The sequence below is a fragment of the Cavia porcellus genome, unplaced genomic scaffold (assembly GCF_034190915.1).
Source record: "Cavia porcellus strain 051 isolate PalLab524CR breed Dunkin Hartley unplaced genomic scaffold, mCavPor4.1 scaffold_15, whole genome shotgun sequence".
NCBI lineage: Eukaryota > Metazoa > Chordata > Mammalia > Rodentia > Caviidae > Cavia > Cavia porcellus.
The window spans coordinates 6,350,485-6,367,994 of NW_026947498.1; the positions used below are offsets into that span (position 1 = coordinate 6,350,485).

Consider the following 17,510-nt stretch of genomic DNA (forward strand, 5'->3'; position numbering starts at 1 on the left):
CATTCCAAAAGGGCCTTCTCCAAAATACTACTTAATGAAATTCACAGGAATGTAATGGAGACAGAAACCCCAAATGAAATGCAGCTTTTCTACAGAAGCGACCTCCTGGCAGTATGTGCCTACCGAAATCTTGGTCAGGATTCAAGGTCTTGCTCTGTGTGCAGCGTCGTCTGACTTCCACGCTGTGACCCAGGACAAATGTCTTTGCTTTCCTCTGACTTTTGTACAAGCCTTGGGTTTGGACTTGCCTTAGCCCAATACAGGTCTGTGTTTCTCAAGGGAATATGCTATTTGGTGCACATTGGAAATCCCACCCCACTAAATGGTGACAATGTGGACACCTGTCACCATGGAGCTCACCGCACTGGGACACACCAGTTCTAAATGTGTACTCATTATTCTAAGAGCTCACACCTGAGTTTGTCAGATCACTTCCTATGTTTATATGCAGCTCCATTGCTTTTCTGTCTTTGGTATATGGAATCACAGTGACCCGTGAAATAACAGCAGACACAATAAAGCTGATTTCATGCTAAGGAGTTTTCATTCCACTGACATTGTAACAGTCAGCTGTTCCACCCACTGCTGAGACAAAATACCCGACACCCACAAATTAGAGGGTTTATTTTAGTTTACCGTTGAAGACGTATCACACCATGGTCTGCGAGCACCAGTGCAGAGAAATCAGAGCAGCAGGGGACGGAGGAGACAAGCTGCTCAAGTCCCAGTGTCTGAGGAGCAAATCAGGGGCAGAGGCTGAGCGGAAGAAAGCACAGGCCTGGCACAGTCACCACGGCCACGCCCCTACAGCCCACTTCCGGTCACTAGGCCCCGCCCCCAAATAGTCCATCTGGCTATGAACTCATGAATGGATTGGCCCATTGGTGAGGTTAATTTATCATCTAACCATCTCTCCAGAACTCTCGTAACCCAATCAGATTGACAGTTACCATTAACCAGCACATGACGCTGGAGCTCCAAAGAAGACAGATCTAATATATTCCCAGATCTCTCAGGGATAAACCCTTTGAAATATCCCTAAGAGGGCCCTGTAACATACCAGTGTCTAAAGGGCTGTACCCGCTTCCTTTTCAATCATAGAACAGAAAATGAAATCTCAGCCTCCTCTCCCGTTTCCTATTGATCTCAGGTTCCAGAACAAGGGCTTCACTTTACTCAGTGCTTAAAGATCAAATCACAATGCTACAGCATCTTCTGGGTGCGGAATCTTTTTTCCAAAGCCCATTAATTTCTACACCTCTTTTACTTTGATGGATTAAACGAAAGAAAGTACTAAATGGTGTAAGTCTCAGACCCAGATACGAGGGTGGTGACAAATGAACAGACCCATTTAAAACCCACATAGCAGAGATACACAGCCCAAAGACAGACAGCTGTTATCCCTGGACAGTTTCCTGGGGAAATCACACATACATGCACACAACAAGGTGCTTGCCACAGCTTCAAACATTCTGCAAGTACTCTTTCTGGAATCTTCTCTTTTAGAGGCTTGGCTAGTTCATTATTGTATTCTCAGAGGTAGCCAGGGTAGAATCTTTGAGTCAGTTTACAACTGTTGGAAATGAACCTAGCTGGTGCAGGTAGTAGGAGGCCTCATTTGAGGATATTGTTTGGACAAACACGAGCAAAAGTAAAAATGAAAAGGAAACATTTTCTAAGAACTGCACAGTACTCTGGAACACAGTGGTGCTAATCCGCGGAACACATTTTATTAATTTTCACTTACACAGAATTTCTCAGCCATAAACTATTTTCCATTCCATTATCTCAAGCATCCCTTGCCCTTTGGGGGTGATCTGGGCTGAAATTCAGCTGTCCATGTCTAAAACAAGACAACATTGCCTCATTACTACAGAGCCTAGAGGCAGGAATGGGCTCACTTCTAAGAGCAGCTTGGGAATCAGTGTCCCACTGATTCTGGGGTAGACAGCCAGTACCATGGCTTCTGTCTGGATGCCCCTCTTAATCCTCACGACATCATAGGTGGGACCTGTAGAAGGTGATTAGATTCCAGCTGATTTGCTGGAAGAGTTGCTGTGGGAATGACCTGGAAGGCTGTATCTCCTTTTCCAGCTCCTCCCTTCACTATCTCTGCTTCCTGTGCCCCATGCTGCAAGCAGCTCTCCTCCACCAGCCCCTCTGCCATGCCACCCTGCCTTGGAGCCAGCCGACCCCCAACTGAACCTCTACACACTATCAAGCTCTCCTCCTTTAAGTTGTAAGTAGCAAGTTTTGTATTCCAGCAACAAGAAAGGGACTCAGCTGCTGAAAAACCACAACATTCCTTCTCAGAAATCCATGATTTGGGGCACCTGCCTGCAAAGATTGTAAGCGGACAAGTTTAATGGTTCGATTTTTTATAGAACAGTCCATATTATTCCCAGAAGTGCTTGTCTTGCACAGAGCATTCATTTCTAATTGGTCAAGTGTCACACTATGACACTTAATCACTGTGTCATATTGCTTAGCATGTAGTGCATGAACGACTCTGTGTTTCCACCACGTCCAAGAGATGCGTTCTGTATTGAATTGTTTGCTGCTACTGAGTCAATCAGGAGCTCTGGGAATTTTTAAAAGATTTTATTTGTGTTTATTTATTTTTATTTTTTAGTTAAGTTTTAAATTTTTGATTGGCAGCTAATAATGGTATAGGTAGACAGGGCACAATGGATGTTTTTCCCCTAGAATGATTCGGTTAAGCTAGTTAACCTAGACATAACTTCACTCACTTATTTTTTGGTAGCAAGAACATTCAAACTCCACTCTTCAAAATCTTTCTGTGGACTGTCCCCTCTCTATAAGCTCCATTTAACACGCCTGGCACTGAGTTAAGAATCTGATATAAATGTACTACAGAAAAATAGACCCACAGTTTTCCATACACCCAGGACAATGTGGCCTGCTCCTTAACCTACCCTGACCAGGAGTGTGGCTGGCTGCTAGTTGCTGGAAAGTGTTATAGCATGTTCTGTGGCAGCACACTTGTCCTGATCAACATCCCCCCCACACACATACATACATACATACATACATACATACATACACACACACATATATGCATCATACAACAATTGGTTATACTTTGGGCATGCAAAAGCAAACAATACACCTATAGGCTCTGAATGGTTAAAACAATCTCAGACATTCACTGCTGCATTTTATACCCATTGGAAGAGGTGGGACAGTCAGTGTTTACACATTACAGATGATCCCACAGCTCACTGAGTTTAGTGAGCCAGAGTGACCCCTCAGGCCAGTGCAACCACCTGGGTCTTTTCCTTCTAGTCTACTGTACCTTCTCCTAGGTTTACAGCAAGAGAATCTCACTGTGGGACATGTTTCCACGTGAGGAGATGGAAGTCAGGGCTAGCATGGTAGCAGAGCGGTGACCCTGGGGAAAGTGGGAGGCCAGGACCTAGATGAGTACTTGGGGTCAGGCATACTTCAGGTGCTCTGTTTTTTAGGGGCTGAGCATGTGGGTAAGAGTCCAGAAGCACCAGTGATAAGATCACTTCACAAAGCACAGAGAAGTATGATTACCACTCACCGAGTTCAAAACAACCCACATCCTAAGGAGGGAACCTAAGTGTTAACCTAAGGAGGGGGGGGGGGGAACAGTTGGGCAAAGACTAGATACAGGCTATACAGGGTTTAGAAATCCTAGAAGAAGGTGGTAGTGACCAAACTGATGCATCATTTGGATCAAAAGTCCTTTCATTCATCATGACTGTGTCGTGTCTCCAAACAAGAAGGCTTTGTTAGCATCTCTGTCTCACAAAGGGAGAGACAGGAGCTTGTCCAGAGTTGGATACTTAGCAAGAATAAAAGCCAGGGCTGGCCAACACAGAAGCTTGTCTTCTTCTTCCTGCTGTCTCTTGTCCCCAGACGGACCATAACAGGACACATCCAAAAAGGCCTGGGGGATTTGGTGGTTGATTGCTCTTGGAGAAAAGCAACATTTGCTTAGCACTCAAGTGCTTTGATCAAATGAAAGCAAAACCATGGTTGAATGGCTGTGTCATCACAGACCTGACCTGTGGGTGTTGAATTAATGCTAATGCTCAGCAGTGCAAATAAGCAGGGATTTTGCTGGAGCACTGCAGGCTGAGGACACAGTAAGTAAGCTTCCAGATGATTGCTCTGCTCAACCCTGAAACCCTGATTGGTAAGGATTTATCCTGGACTCCTAGGAGAAACTCTAAGATAGGTATTCAGCTGCAGGTCTTGATTGATTAAACTGAGAGACAAAGAGAGCTTTGTAGACAGAAACAAAGCTTGCAGAATGGGCAGAGCCAGTTGTAAACTCATGTTGAATTTATGGGCTTAATAGGAGGAAGAGAATGGCTCTACCACATGTAGTCCCAGCTATGATAATGACTAGGGCTAGCACAGGACTGGTCAGGACCCGGAGACCAAGAGGAACTACAAACATAAGACAAGAGAACAAGGGAGACCCTAGAAGAAGGATGTACTGGGTAGGTCTTGGCATTAGGAAAGATCTGTCTACAAAATGCCCCATTTCATGTGCAATGTGTTGGTCAGCTTTTCTACACTATAACAAAGTACTTGAGTCTATCAACATACAAGGAGAAAAGGTTTATCTTGGCTCACAGTTTTGGAGGTTCCAGTCCATGGGGTTGGTCTCCTTCCCTAGCCTCTGTGATCAGGCAGCATGTCAGTGCAGAAGCGTGTGAGACCTCAAGGGCTCCACGTCCTGAAAGATCTATCATCTCTCAAACATGCCACCTTTTAACACATGGGAACGGTCAAGTTCCAAACTATAACAAGAAGGTAAAGAACAGGGAAGCAATTAGTGAAATTGAAGGTGATTCCCCAGTGAATAGAGATCTAGGGGAGAATTCTATTTTTAGGACAAGTGATGAGGGCTAGGACTCAACCGGGAAGGTGTGACCAAGTTGGGCATGGAATTGGATAAAACAATAGGACTTCTCCCTTGAAGGGAAGGATTTGTGGAGAGCTGGCATTAAGAAATGTACCAGGGAAAGAGCCAGTGTCCCACAGCACCTTCCTGTCCACTCGGCAGGCACTGCAGCTGGACCCAGAGCTCCACCCTGCTTTCCAGGGTGAAGGCTGAGGCCAGGGCCAGAACGCTGGTGTGGACACACGTGTGCACGTCACCATCAGACGTAGTGGCTCCTTGCTTTGCTTACTATTCACTTAGGCACCCCTGACACCTTGACAGTGTCTCTATTTCTAAAGCAGGTCCTTAAAATGTAATGGTTTCCATGTTAATATGGATTTGGAGCAAGAGAGTCTTGAAATAGCCAGGCTCTATGTATGTTTTCACCTCAAGCTTTTCTAGCAAATTACCACAAGAAATAGAAGAAAAGTTTATTTTCTCACATTTGCAAAGGTGAGAGGAGTGAAATGGAGCTCTCACGGGAGCCCGTAGGGGAAGGCCCCTAGCTGGCTTCCCTCTGCTTCTGCTCACCCTACAATGCCTTGGTTTCCAGGGAAAACAAACCTGGTCTGTCTCCATCTCGGTACGACATTCTCCTCAGGTGTGCCCTTCTCATGTCTCTGTCAGTCTTTGAGACCAATTTCCCCTTTTTTAAGCAATACCAGCTGTACTGGACTAAGGACCACTCTAATGATCTCACCCAGATTTGCTTACCTGTGTAAAGATCAAATGTTCAAATAAAATCACTTTCTGGCTCATGAGGTCGTGGGGGAGGGGCTTAGGGCTTCAACTTGTTTTTCTGGATTTTTCCCATAGCATTCCTTTTCCTCCATTCCACCATTGATTTGTCTACACTCAGCTCCTCCTGGGAAGAATCATGGAAATGCATCAGCAGCAGATTCTTCTCCGTGAAAGGAGGAAGCCTTCCCCTCAGTTACTGGGACAGTCTTGGATTCCCAGGACCTGTGGAACAGCAGGCACTCCGCCATGGGTTGGTACAGCTGCAGGGACGCAAGGCCAGCGCACACTTGCACACAGTGTCTGCAGTGGGTTCTAGGTCTCAGAACAGAGCGATATAGGGAGCATTTTGGGGGTGCTCTAGTTTGGATCCTGGAGGTCCCCAAAGGCACATGTGTTAAATGCCTGATCCCCAGTCCCATTACTACTGGGAAATGCTGAAATGTTTGGTAGGTGGGCCTGCTGATTAGAAGTCAAGTCATGAGAGGCATTCTCCTGAAGGGGACCTGGGGACCTCGTTCTCATCAAGATTTCTTTGTTTCTTGGCTGTTCCACAGGCTCCATCACAGCATGCTGTGCACCATAGGCTCAAAGCAACAGAGCCAAGGAACCATGGACTGAGTTTCAGAAACCGTGAGCCAAAACGACCTTGCCCTCCTTTTGAGTTGATTGTCTCAGATATTTGCCACAGTGATGGAAGGGAACAAGTGAGAGATAATAAAGGACCTTCTTCTAGGGAGTTTTCTCTGCTGTTCCATGCACAAGAACACTTTCCAAACCTGGATTTCCAGTTTTCAGAGGCCAAACGTATCACGTTCCAGTTAATCTTACACTAGGCTGCCCCTCTTGACTGTTATCATCAGGCCCTGCCGATTTCCCAGTGGCTCAAGGAGAGCCTTAAAAACACTTGGCCCCCAGGTGCCTTTCATAACTGTGTCTCTCATTTCTGGCGTTTGTCTCTCTCTCTCTCTCTCTCTCTCTCTCTCTCTTTTTTGCCTTTGTGTCTCTTAATGGAAGGGTTGGGAAGAGGCTTCCTCAGCAAGCCAGCAATTCCAGCATCCTTCCTCAAGAGGGCGCTGCGTGCAGCCTAACTGAAGAATGACTGGTGGGTCAGCACCTGGCATTGCTGTGCTGCTCTGAGGACATAGGTCTTGGGGACCACCCCTCCTTCCATGCCGAGACCTGAGGAGGCCCGTCTCCTCCTGCTTCATGCCCGCCGGTTTGCAGTCCATATTCCCCGTCCGTATTCCCGTTGGAACAGCTCTGCAGGTCTTTACCGCTCCCATCTCCTCTCCCCTGGGTCCGGCCACCGTCATCCCTCCTGTTTCCGTGCAGGTTTATAAGCAGGGACTGTCTGCACTCACCACCCCGTCCCTACTCCTTTCTCCTTCGGTCATTCTTCACCCCAAGCCCAGAGTGGTCACTGGCAAGCAGGAACCCGAGCCCATCATCCCCTCATTTGCTCTTTCAGAATAAAGGCCAAATAGCCCAGCGTGAGACCGATGCGTCTTCTTGTAACAGCTTCTTTTGCTGTTGCTGTGTTTGTTTTTGGGAGTTGAACTCGGGCCCTTGAGCTTGCCAGGCAGGCGCTTATGTCACTGAGCTCTGTCCCCAGCCCTGATGGCTCTTCCTGCCCAGGCTTTTGGTGAACTCCCTCTGTTTGGTGAACTCTCTCTCTCCAAATACCCAGAAATATTTTCAGTTCCCCAAGTGCTTCCTTTTCTTTCAGTGTCTGGGGTTGGGGTTATGCTTCTTTTCTGCCCTGGCCGCTGTTCCCACCCTAACCCTGGCCAGCTCCGGCCTGCTTCCAGGGCTGCCCCACAGGAGATATCCTTACTGACAGTGCTCATCTTTTCCTTGATACAGGGTGGTGGCTCCCTGCTGACGCCCCCACCCCCTACCTCACAGAGGTCCACCTGACAGGGGGCCCTGCCCCCCACACCTCTGGATAACACAGCGTCTCCAGAACCCAGCTTCTCCCAGGTCCTCACCCCCTCTTACAGGGGGCTCCAAGATGGCTGATCTGTTAAATGGGGGTGCTGTTAAACAGGGGTGCTGTGAGAGAGACAGTAAGACGCCTTGGGGATCAAATCTGATGAGTGTTGTTAGCTCAGTAACACAGATTTTAATGTTATACTTTTAAAAACAAAAAATTAATTCAAAAATTCAAAGTGTTAAAGATAGAACTGGTAAAAACTTGTTAGGACATTTAGTAGTTTATTTTTTAAATGAAGAAAGTTCTGGGACAGGGATGTAACTCAGCGACACAGTACCTGCATGACAAGCGTGAGGTCTCAAGTTCAATTCCCAGTTCAAAAATAGGAGAAGAGGAACAAGAAGAAGAGGAGGAGGAAGAGGAGGGAGAGAAGGAGGAGGAGGAAGAGGAGAAGGAGGAAAGAAGAAAAAAGAACAAATTCTAGAAAAAATACATGAAACCAGCCACCCAGGGGCTGGGGAGAATGAATCAAAGCAAGTGAACCTCAGGGGACGTGGCGGGAGCCAGGGAAGACCTCACACCTTCAGCCTCACTCTCAGAATAGTGACAGTCGTGGTGTGTCACACATCGAGAGAAACTCCCAAAAATGTTCACTATTTTTCTGACTCATGAAAAAAGGAAAAGTGCTGGGTTGATGGAGGGTAAGAGAGATTCCAGGCAGAAGGGAACGCCATGGTTTATAACCGTAAGCCGTATGTGCTCCTAGCTGGGCTTCGGAAAGGGGTGGACTGTGAGGGCAGCACAGCTGACCCACTGCTGGCCTGGGAGAGCTGGCACCGAGTGTGACCCAGATTGCAGAAAGAGGAGCATCTGTGTACGGGGCAAGATGGAAACACACCTGGGAAAATGTTTGGGGTACAATGCAGTATGAAAGGACATGAGGACCGTGGGGATGTGACATGGCCGGAGCAGATAGACAGCTGGGGCCAGCCCTGGAATGACCCTGACGCTGGAATTATTACACACAGGCCTTGAAACTGCTACTAAAACCATGTTCAATGGGGCACAAACAAACAAACAAACAAACCCAGGTGCAGTGAATTAAAATGGAAGCGCTCTCTCCAGAGAGAGTATGTAAAGAACACTTGCAGAACTGAAACATAAAATGTATGAAATACACTCCACAGTAGGTGAATTCAATAGAAAGAAAATGATGCAGAAAAAGGTGCTGCAAAGATAATGACAGATACTCTCATTTGGTGAAAGACATAAAGTGGCAGATTCTAGAAGCTGAGAGGACCCCAAACAGGATACATACACAGGAAACCATGCTTAGAAAGTTTTGAATCAAATTTCTCCGACTGAAACTGAAAAGAAAACTTTGAGGGCAGTGGTTCCAAGGGTCACAGACCTTTAATGAGAAACTGTGGCATCAAAACCTGGAAAGCCATCTTCAAGTGCCAAAAGGAAGGAAAAACTGCCCAGGTGCAGTTCTATTCCAAGCAAGAAATTCTTCTGAAATGAAGACAAAGCAAAGGTATTTTTCAATGGGAAACTGAGAGGAATTACCTCTGCCAGACCCAGAGCACAAAAAAATAGGAAAGGAAGAGTTTTCAGGCTTAAGGGAAATAACATCAGATAAAAATTCAAATCTACAAGAAAGATGCATTAGCACGAGAAATGGAATATACCAGGAGAACAAATGGTTTCCTCTTAGTTTCTGCAAAATAGTATATTTGTTATTCAAAAAGTGTCTTGCTGGGTTTATAACGTGTGTGGATGCTACACAAAAACCCACATTAACAGCAACACACAGGTACCCGAGCAGTAAACACACAGACAGGCCTCCAAAGGGTTTCCATTTTAAAACACAGGAACAGCAACTCCAATTAGACAAAAAAAAAAAAACTACATCCAAGCATTAAATCCTTACAGCAAATGACTACATCTGATAAATATTATAAGATCACGTGGTACAAAATTCTTGCACAAAATCAATTATACTTTTATATACCAGCAATGAGGGCTGGCATGGTGGCACATGCTCTAATCCCAGCCCTTGGGAGGCTGAGGCAGGAGGTTCACCATGAGTTCAAGGAAGCCGGGGCTGCATAGTGAGTTCAAGGCCACCCTGGAACACATACAGAGACCCTGTCTCAAAAACAACAACAACAAAACCCAATGGACACATAAATACCACCAGTAAAAATTTGGAAAATAAAACTTAGCATTTATGTTTACAGTAGCATTGAAAAATCAACTGCTTGGGAATATATTTAATAAAATAGATGTACGGCATGTAACTGATAAACTTAAAACATTACAGAAATCCAAAGTACCTAAATACATGAAGAGACATACCACACTCTTAGCTTAAAAGTCCTAACATGCCAACATACCAGTCTCCAAACTGATCTAGGATTTAATACAATCCCAACAGATATCCAGCAAATTCCTTGGAGAAACTGATTCTACAATTATTATATCACTGCAAATGACTCAAGGTAACCAATGCTTAACAGAAAAGAACTTTGAAAATATTATTGATATAAATACTTACTGTAAAAGTATTTTAATAATCAAGGTGGCATGGTAATTGAGAAAAGGTAGACATGTCTATAAACAGAACAGGAGAGAGTCTTGAAGTAAACCCACAGTTTTTACCAAGATGCCAAAGTAATCCATTGGGAGCAGGGAAGTATTTTCAGCAAGTGGTGCCGAGATATTTGGACATCCGTACGTGTGTTGAGAAACATGTATACCTCCCATCATACGCAATTATTAAGAGTGAGTGTGAACATGAAGCATAAGTTAGAAATATGAAACTCTCAGAACAAAACAGAGGGAGGCAAAGATTTCTTAGGCAGGACAGACGTACACAAAACTACATTTATCAAGGTTAAGGTATCCCCTAAAAAAAACCATGAAAGAATAAAACGATAAACTAAAAAATAAGACAAAATCTCTGTATCTACAATATAGAACATAAAGAATGCCTATGATTTAATAAGACAAAGAATCAATTAAAATATAAGCAGAAAACTTCAAAAGATTCTTCACAAAAAGACAGTTTAGTGACCTGTAAACATAGAGTAAAGGCTCATACTGTCACTATTGACTGAAGAAATGTAAATTGAAACTTCCCCGCTGTCACACACCCAGGAGAGTGATCAAGATTAAGAAGTCACCTCACCAAATGGAATTCTCAGATGCAACACAACCACTATTTGGTAATTTTTTTTTTTAAAATCGGTACCAACTCACAACCGCATGCTTGCAAGGCAGGCACTTACGCCGCTGAACTAAGTCCCCAGCCATGGTAACTTCTTAAATACTTCTATAAGTACTCACTGTACGACCCGACCACTCCATGTCTAAGCGTTACCCCAGAGAAATGAAAACATCAGTCCACACACATCTACCTCCCTGTCCCTCGGAGCTTTATGTATAACAGCCAGAGTAAAATCTGTAAGCAATGTAAGTGTTTACCAGCAGGAGACTGACAAAGCCTGATGGCCTTGCACTATGGATGGATTTCCAAGTCCTTATGCCAAGGCACAGGGAGTACGTACTGCAGGGTCCCACCATATAAAATTCTGAAACATTCAAAATACTCCATGGTCAGAGTATTAGAAAGCTCCTTGGAGGTTGTCTGGGCTCAGAGATGGAGCCGTGGACCCCTGAAGGGCACCATCACTGATGCCCTTATGGGGATGGGAATTTCTTGGTCTTTTGATTGCCAAGCTGGTTTGAGACATGCAGTTTTGTTTTTTAATCTCAGTTTTCATTCTGTGGATTGGATTTATAAATCACTGTGTGTGCTGAGCACTAGGGAGCTAGTTACGATGGAGATCACAATTCATTATTTCTGGATGATTCCTGAGACTTCTGGGGGGGTTTGCAACACCCACCCCACACTCTAATGGCTGCTCAAGCTGCTGATGTAGTCCCTGAATTTAGAGAAGCTCGAAACTAGGGCTATGGAATCCAAGTGAGTGTCGCCACACGGCATCCCAGAACTCTCATGTGCCGTGCGCATCACCTCTCTGTGATCCTACAGAGCTGGGCCCTGTGCTAATCAGTGAGGTCACTGATGGCGTTTATCAAGCACACAGTGCATCAGGCACTTTCTCACAGCTGGAAATGCGTTTAGTTGTTTAGTAATCCTCAGTGCAAAAGAGTCAAAACCAAGGCAGGGGAGGTGAGAGATCATCCAACTGATAATCACAAGAGATGGTCTCCAGTCTCAACTCCTGGGCTCTGTGGACTTCTCCCTGGAGGAACTATTAGCCTCGCCTGTGGCAGGTTCCAGAAATTGAGCTTCACCGAGCATCTTCCTACTGGACAGCTCTCTGTAGGGCGCTTTTTTGATCCAATATCAAGCAGCCCCGAGCACTGCCATGTGTCAGCTTACCTAGGTGGCTGACTTGGCATGCACACAGAAAGCATGGCATCCTTTGCCAAATGGCCAGGACCAACAATGTCTGCTTTGTGAGCTGTTTACCGAGAACAGTGATTGTCGCTGAATGCTGACTGGCCATCTTCTTCTGGTCCCCTCCACTGCTATCACCTTTGAGTGGAAGCAGAACTGGGCTTCCCTTTACTGTGTCCTTGCATCAGAAAGCACACACAATAAAGCATCCTCTGAACTCCTGGAGATCTGAGAAGCCAGGGCCCTCTCTGGCCATCAGGGGAAGAATATATAGTTCTCTTTTCCCTGCAACTTGAGAAAATTCATTTAAATTAACTCCTAGCAGCTCCAGGTAAGACACAAAGCAAGGAGGACTCTAGAGCTCTCACTAATGGCCCAGCCAAGCGTGTCCATCCATTTGGTCTCTGGGAAGAAAGCCTCGCGTCCACGCTCCAAGAAACTCCTGATTCATGGGGATAGGATATAGCACCAGAGCCGAAGGGAAAGACTCCAGTGGCCTTATTGGCTGGCCACTGGCAGTAAAGCTTGCAGAAATTGGATAATGGAGTGACAGAGCTATAGAAAGTGGCCCTCCAGAGGTCTGGGTAACGCTTTTTAACAATGTCCACCACAGTACTCGGGCCTGGCAGGGGAGGAATTTCCTGAGGCAGAAGTCACTGATCACAAGAACAGGTCATCACTGAAGCTGACGCTGAGCTAGAGTGATGCGTCTGTCCTGATGCCGAGGCCTGGACCAGATGACCATCAGAGCCCTGTACTAGCTGTGAGCCACCTCAGCGAATTTCGACTTTGTTTTGAATTTGACTTTGCGGGTTCCTGTGGGAGACAGAGAAGGTGACCGAAGGACTTTCGGTCAAGCCCATTTCCCAGTGAGCTGAGAACAGCATGCGTCACACACATGCGAACACAGCCTGTGCAGTTTCTTGGGGCCACTGCTGGGACTCACCAGCAGTTTGGTGAGCTGAGTGTAAACGAATGAGAAACAGATGTACTTAATTTCCCTTGAAATGAGGCATGGGTGAGCCCGGCCACAGTTTAGAGTTGCTGAATGTGTCAAATTTTTTTCAAATGCTTTTTTGGTTGAGGAAAACTCAATCCATGGTTTTGCAAAGCGTGTTTCCCCCTCATTTGGAAGAACTTTCATGTGGTTGAAGGAAAACTCAATCTCATATTTCATTGCCTTTATACTTCACTTATCACAATGCTTAATATAATTATAAAAGCCTGAGAAATTTGTATATCTCTCTTTTAAAAAACTTTTTATGTAGGAAAGACTGGAGAAGTTTGGAAGTTGGGTCTACCAGGAAAGGTAGTCTGGGGTGGATGTTTTAAACCAGAGTCACACACACATCAGCTATGTAGTCACAACGTGCTCCAGGAACACATGCAGAAACCTCTTGGAAATTGAGGAATGAGATGGGTTAAAGATAGGTTCACTAAAGGTAGCTTCAGAGAGAGGCTAAAAGCAGTGGTGAATGTGCCAGGCGGTCCCATCTCTAAAGAACTGGAATGATGTGACCAGGGCCAGCACAAATGTCCCTCTGTCTCCACCTGTGCTGCCCTGGTGCTTGAACTCTGAAACAGCAAATTGGTGAAGCGTGCATTTTGCTGTGAGTTACTGTGTTATTTTAACGGATACGGTATTTTGCGACGGGTCACTGGTCCCAGGAAGGGTTTCACGGGAAGTCCAGCCAAGTGGACCATGGCCTTCGTCCCCCTGAGGACAAAGTGCCATGTCCAGTGGGCGTCTCCATGCTATGTCATCACACGGCGAGCAGCAGGAAGAGAGGACAGAGCTACACTAAGAGAAACACAAAGGGCCGGACATGGCCTCATGATACTGAGCTAATCCCATGCACCTGCCTTAACCTGTGAGTGTGGGTCCCCTTGGTCTAAACGCCTCCTATCCATTAGATCCTGAATCTTACTGTGACAGTGGCAGCCTGGGTTCTGAAGGGGAAACATGTGCCAAGCCTACCAAGTCCCTTTCCCACCTCCTCTCCCATTGTCTCCAAACTCCAGGACTCAGCTCCTCCGCTCAGGCAGGGGAAGGGCCTGCCCCCCTCCTCCGGGTTCTTTGCAGGTAGAGAACTGGCAGCCAGTTTCAGGCTTTCCTCGATACCCTGGTCACCTTCGCCCTGCTCGCGTGATGGTGAGGGAAACCTGAAACCTGAAACCAGAGAAGGCATCTCTCAAGGAGCAGAAGGGGCATCTCAGAGATGCTGACCCAGCAACCCAGAGCTGCCACATGAACCCCACGCAATTATTCCTCAGCTCCTCACTCAGGATGACTAACTGGAATTTAATCCGCTATTGGTCAGCTGTTGCTTCTTTCTTGCAGCCAAACACCCACTTCGTAGGAACTGTCATCACAGGATCAGTGGTGGATTAATACCCAGCAACATGACCCAGACTGCTGGGTTAGTACCTAGTAGTAACATGACTCAGAACAAGGAACTTTCCTCTGCCTCAGCTTTCCTTTCTGTTAAATGGCCATATATGCTTGTAGAGCTGCTGTAAAGTTTGCTGGTAAATATTTATGGCACCCAGGATATTTTCCAGCTTGCAGGACACTGCTGGGTCTGATTGTCTTCATTATTCTGTGGTCCACCTCTACCATGGCCTTCCAATGCAGTGCTCGGGAGTGGATGAGTCACACGGAGACCCTGCTTAAATGCAATTCCCAAACCAGGAGGTCTGCAGTGCACAGGCCTGAGGCTACACCCTCCAGGCTTCCTCTCTGCAGCTGGAGTGCAGAAGAACATGGAGAGCAGAACTGCAGAGCAGTCCAGGTTGGGCCTCTGCTGGTCCAGCGTCTAGCTGGTGACTGCGCTCCAATGCAGTGCACAGCCCTTCTCTCAATGCCCACGGGACCTGGTGCCTGGAGGCCGGGTTATCCCAACACCACAGCAGCTTTGGCATCCAGCCTCAGCATCACCTGAGCCTGTGTCTCAGACCCTGCCTCTCCCAGCTGAGGGACTGTCATTGTCATTCTGTGTCACCCTCCACGGCTCAGAGTTTAGCCAGGTCTCAGGGGACCACATATACTATGTAAGAGGCTACATGGGGCTCCATGAGATTGGAATTCAGGGATTTCATGCACACAAGCATTTCTGGAGCCGCCTAGCCTCTCCCTGGAGGACCCTGATCTCAGGATGACCCAAGGTATGGCAGCCCTGGACCCAGAATGCACCAGTCCCTTTGCTCTAGCACTGTGCCCACACCCTGGTACCTGATCTAAATGCCTTGACCCAGCTCGCCTGTCTGTATCTCAGTCAACGGTCTGTGCCAAGGGCCACCTCTTCTTCCTGCTGGGGAGAAGCCCAGATGGAGAACTGCCCTGAATTCCTCTCCCTTCCAATGCCAGCCTCACTTCCAGAAACTCCCGCCTCTCTACTTCCTGTGTCCCCACCCCACACAAGGTCCTGCTCCCCAGGCCTGGGCATGTCTCTCCATCCTCTGTCAGCCAGGTGTGTGCACTGGAGCCCCTCCCCCAGCCCCTCTTTGTGTCTCCTAACAATGCTCTGGCTCAGGCTGCGCCTGATGCCTCTGCCGCTCCTGTTCACAGGTCTTTCCCACCAGGCTCCATGAAGCTCCATGAAGGCAGGGAACACCTTTCACTCTCCACCCTTCCCAGCCAGACCTTCCCAGGCCCTCCCTGAAATCCAGCCTGTCCCGGCACCCGCATGATCCCAGAGCTGGAGGACACAGAAGTTCACCTGTGCTGTGTAGTTTTCTAGTTGGGTTGACTTTGCAGCCTTCTGCTCATGGCAGCCAGAAGCTGCTGTGTGATCAAGTTAGAAAAATCTCAGATTTAATGTTGCTTCCAACACACAGGGCACCTAGTAAGAAACTTGTGTGCATCCTGAAAGGGTCTTTCCGTAGAATAAATTACTGTACAATTATGGCGGTGGTCTAATGTGGTGGAAGGCCAAAGTGGAAACCTTACCACTTCCTCCTTCTTCTTCAACCCTAACCGCAACTCCTCTCCTGGTTTGCACACAAAGAAAACTCCCATCAGTTCCTTACACATCATCAATATCTGCCCCAGGCGCCACTTCCAATCAGAGGTCGTCCAACCCTCTGTCTCTGTGTATCCAGTAAAAGGACATAGCCCAACCGCCAAGGGTGGTGTTCTCCTTTCTGTGTCCTCAATAAATCAGTTATTTTTTTTATTTTTTGCTTCACTATTGCAGCAGATAACTCTAACATATCCATTTAGTTACAGGGGCATCCACAGTAAACTTTGAAAGGCACCCTCCGGACGATGGTGCGTAACACTCACTTTTTAAGTATTCCTGTTGGAGCAATTCCTAATTTTAATCCCATGAGTTTTAATATATTAAACAATCTGTACTTGACAGGAAAATAAGGTATATATAAAATATTAAATTTCCCATATGCAATGTGTTCTTAGAATAAGCATCAACATTTTCAACATCAACTGTTTACCTGCTTACAAGATCTAATGAATAATAGCAGAAATTAATTCCTATGTAAGCTACACTGCAAACACAAACAAAACTCTACCATAAAAGTAATCTTTGCTTCAAGTATCACACCCGAGGCAGCGTCCACACATGGGAACTGCATGTTCCGTACACAAGCCTCGTGTGCATGAATGGCACATGTGTCCTGTTTTTCTGTCCATGCTTGACGTCTTTCTGCTCTTCCTGTTTCCTTGGGAGTATCTCGTAAGGTTTCACCTATGTGCTCACCAGTGTGCTCCAGAATCCTTGTGTATCTCCCTGGGCAGATACACACTGTTCTTCCTCTGTTGTAGTTGATCATTTATCAGTTCCAGTCTCAGTCCTCTGGGCTGTATTTTTATAGCATATTTGGAAAGTTTTCCTGGAGCATATTTTGCCAAAACTCTCAGCAGCCAAAGGTGATGCAGGTTGCTGGTAGTTGTCTCATATTTAGAGGGTGTGTAAATTGCTTGTCCATTCAGAACAAAGCTTTGAAAGGTAAGTGAACAGCAGCCCGTTTGTCATCTGTTTTTCTTCCTTGGGGGGTCTTGTCCTCAAAATGTAGGCAAATTTGAAAGAAGCCAATCTCTTGAATGTCATCACTGTTCTAAAAATCTCAAAGCTGTATCTGTCACTTCTCCACAAGTCCTTTAGTTTCTATGATCCGAATGAAGTCCTGCTATGAAGGTTTTGGTTCATAAGGTGAGGTGACATTATAAACATATTTTTGAGTATTACTATTGACACATGCAGAAAGTTTTACTTTCATTAGTAGTGTATATTAAAACATCCTGCAGCACATCACCTGTTACAATTTCCAGCACTGAATCTCAGTGTGGACATTCCATCTACTAGGCTTCATTCCTGCCAAGAATCTAATAACATCTTCTGACCTGATATTGAATCATTAAAGTACACATGGCCATTTGGTAGCATTTTGATTAGTCAAATTATCTACTGTTTTCTTCCCCATCTGTACTTCTCTGTCTGTCA

The 17,510-nt window shown here is 46.2% G+C and overlaps 1 protein-coding gene across 5 annotated transcripts in view; it reads left to right on the plus strand.

The window, feature by feature from the left end:
- Positions 1-7,198, plus strand: part of Kcnj15 (potassium inwardly rectifying channel subfamily J member 15) — a 55,517-nt gene extending 48,319 nt beyond the window's left edge. For 2 of the 5 annotated variants that reach the window (XR_010039297.1, XR_010039296.1), the window contains one exon: positions 6,238-7,191. The gene's annotated coding sequence lies outside the window, so the exon portion shown is untranslated. Of the gene's footprint in view, positions 1-2,094; positions 2,240-6,237 lie in introns of all 5 variants that reach the window. The other 3 variants (XR_010039298.1, XR_010039295.1, XR_010039294.1) reach the window with 3 other exon arrangements.
- Positions 7,199-17,510: the final 10,312 nt, after the last annotated feature.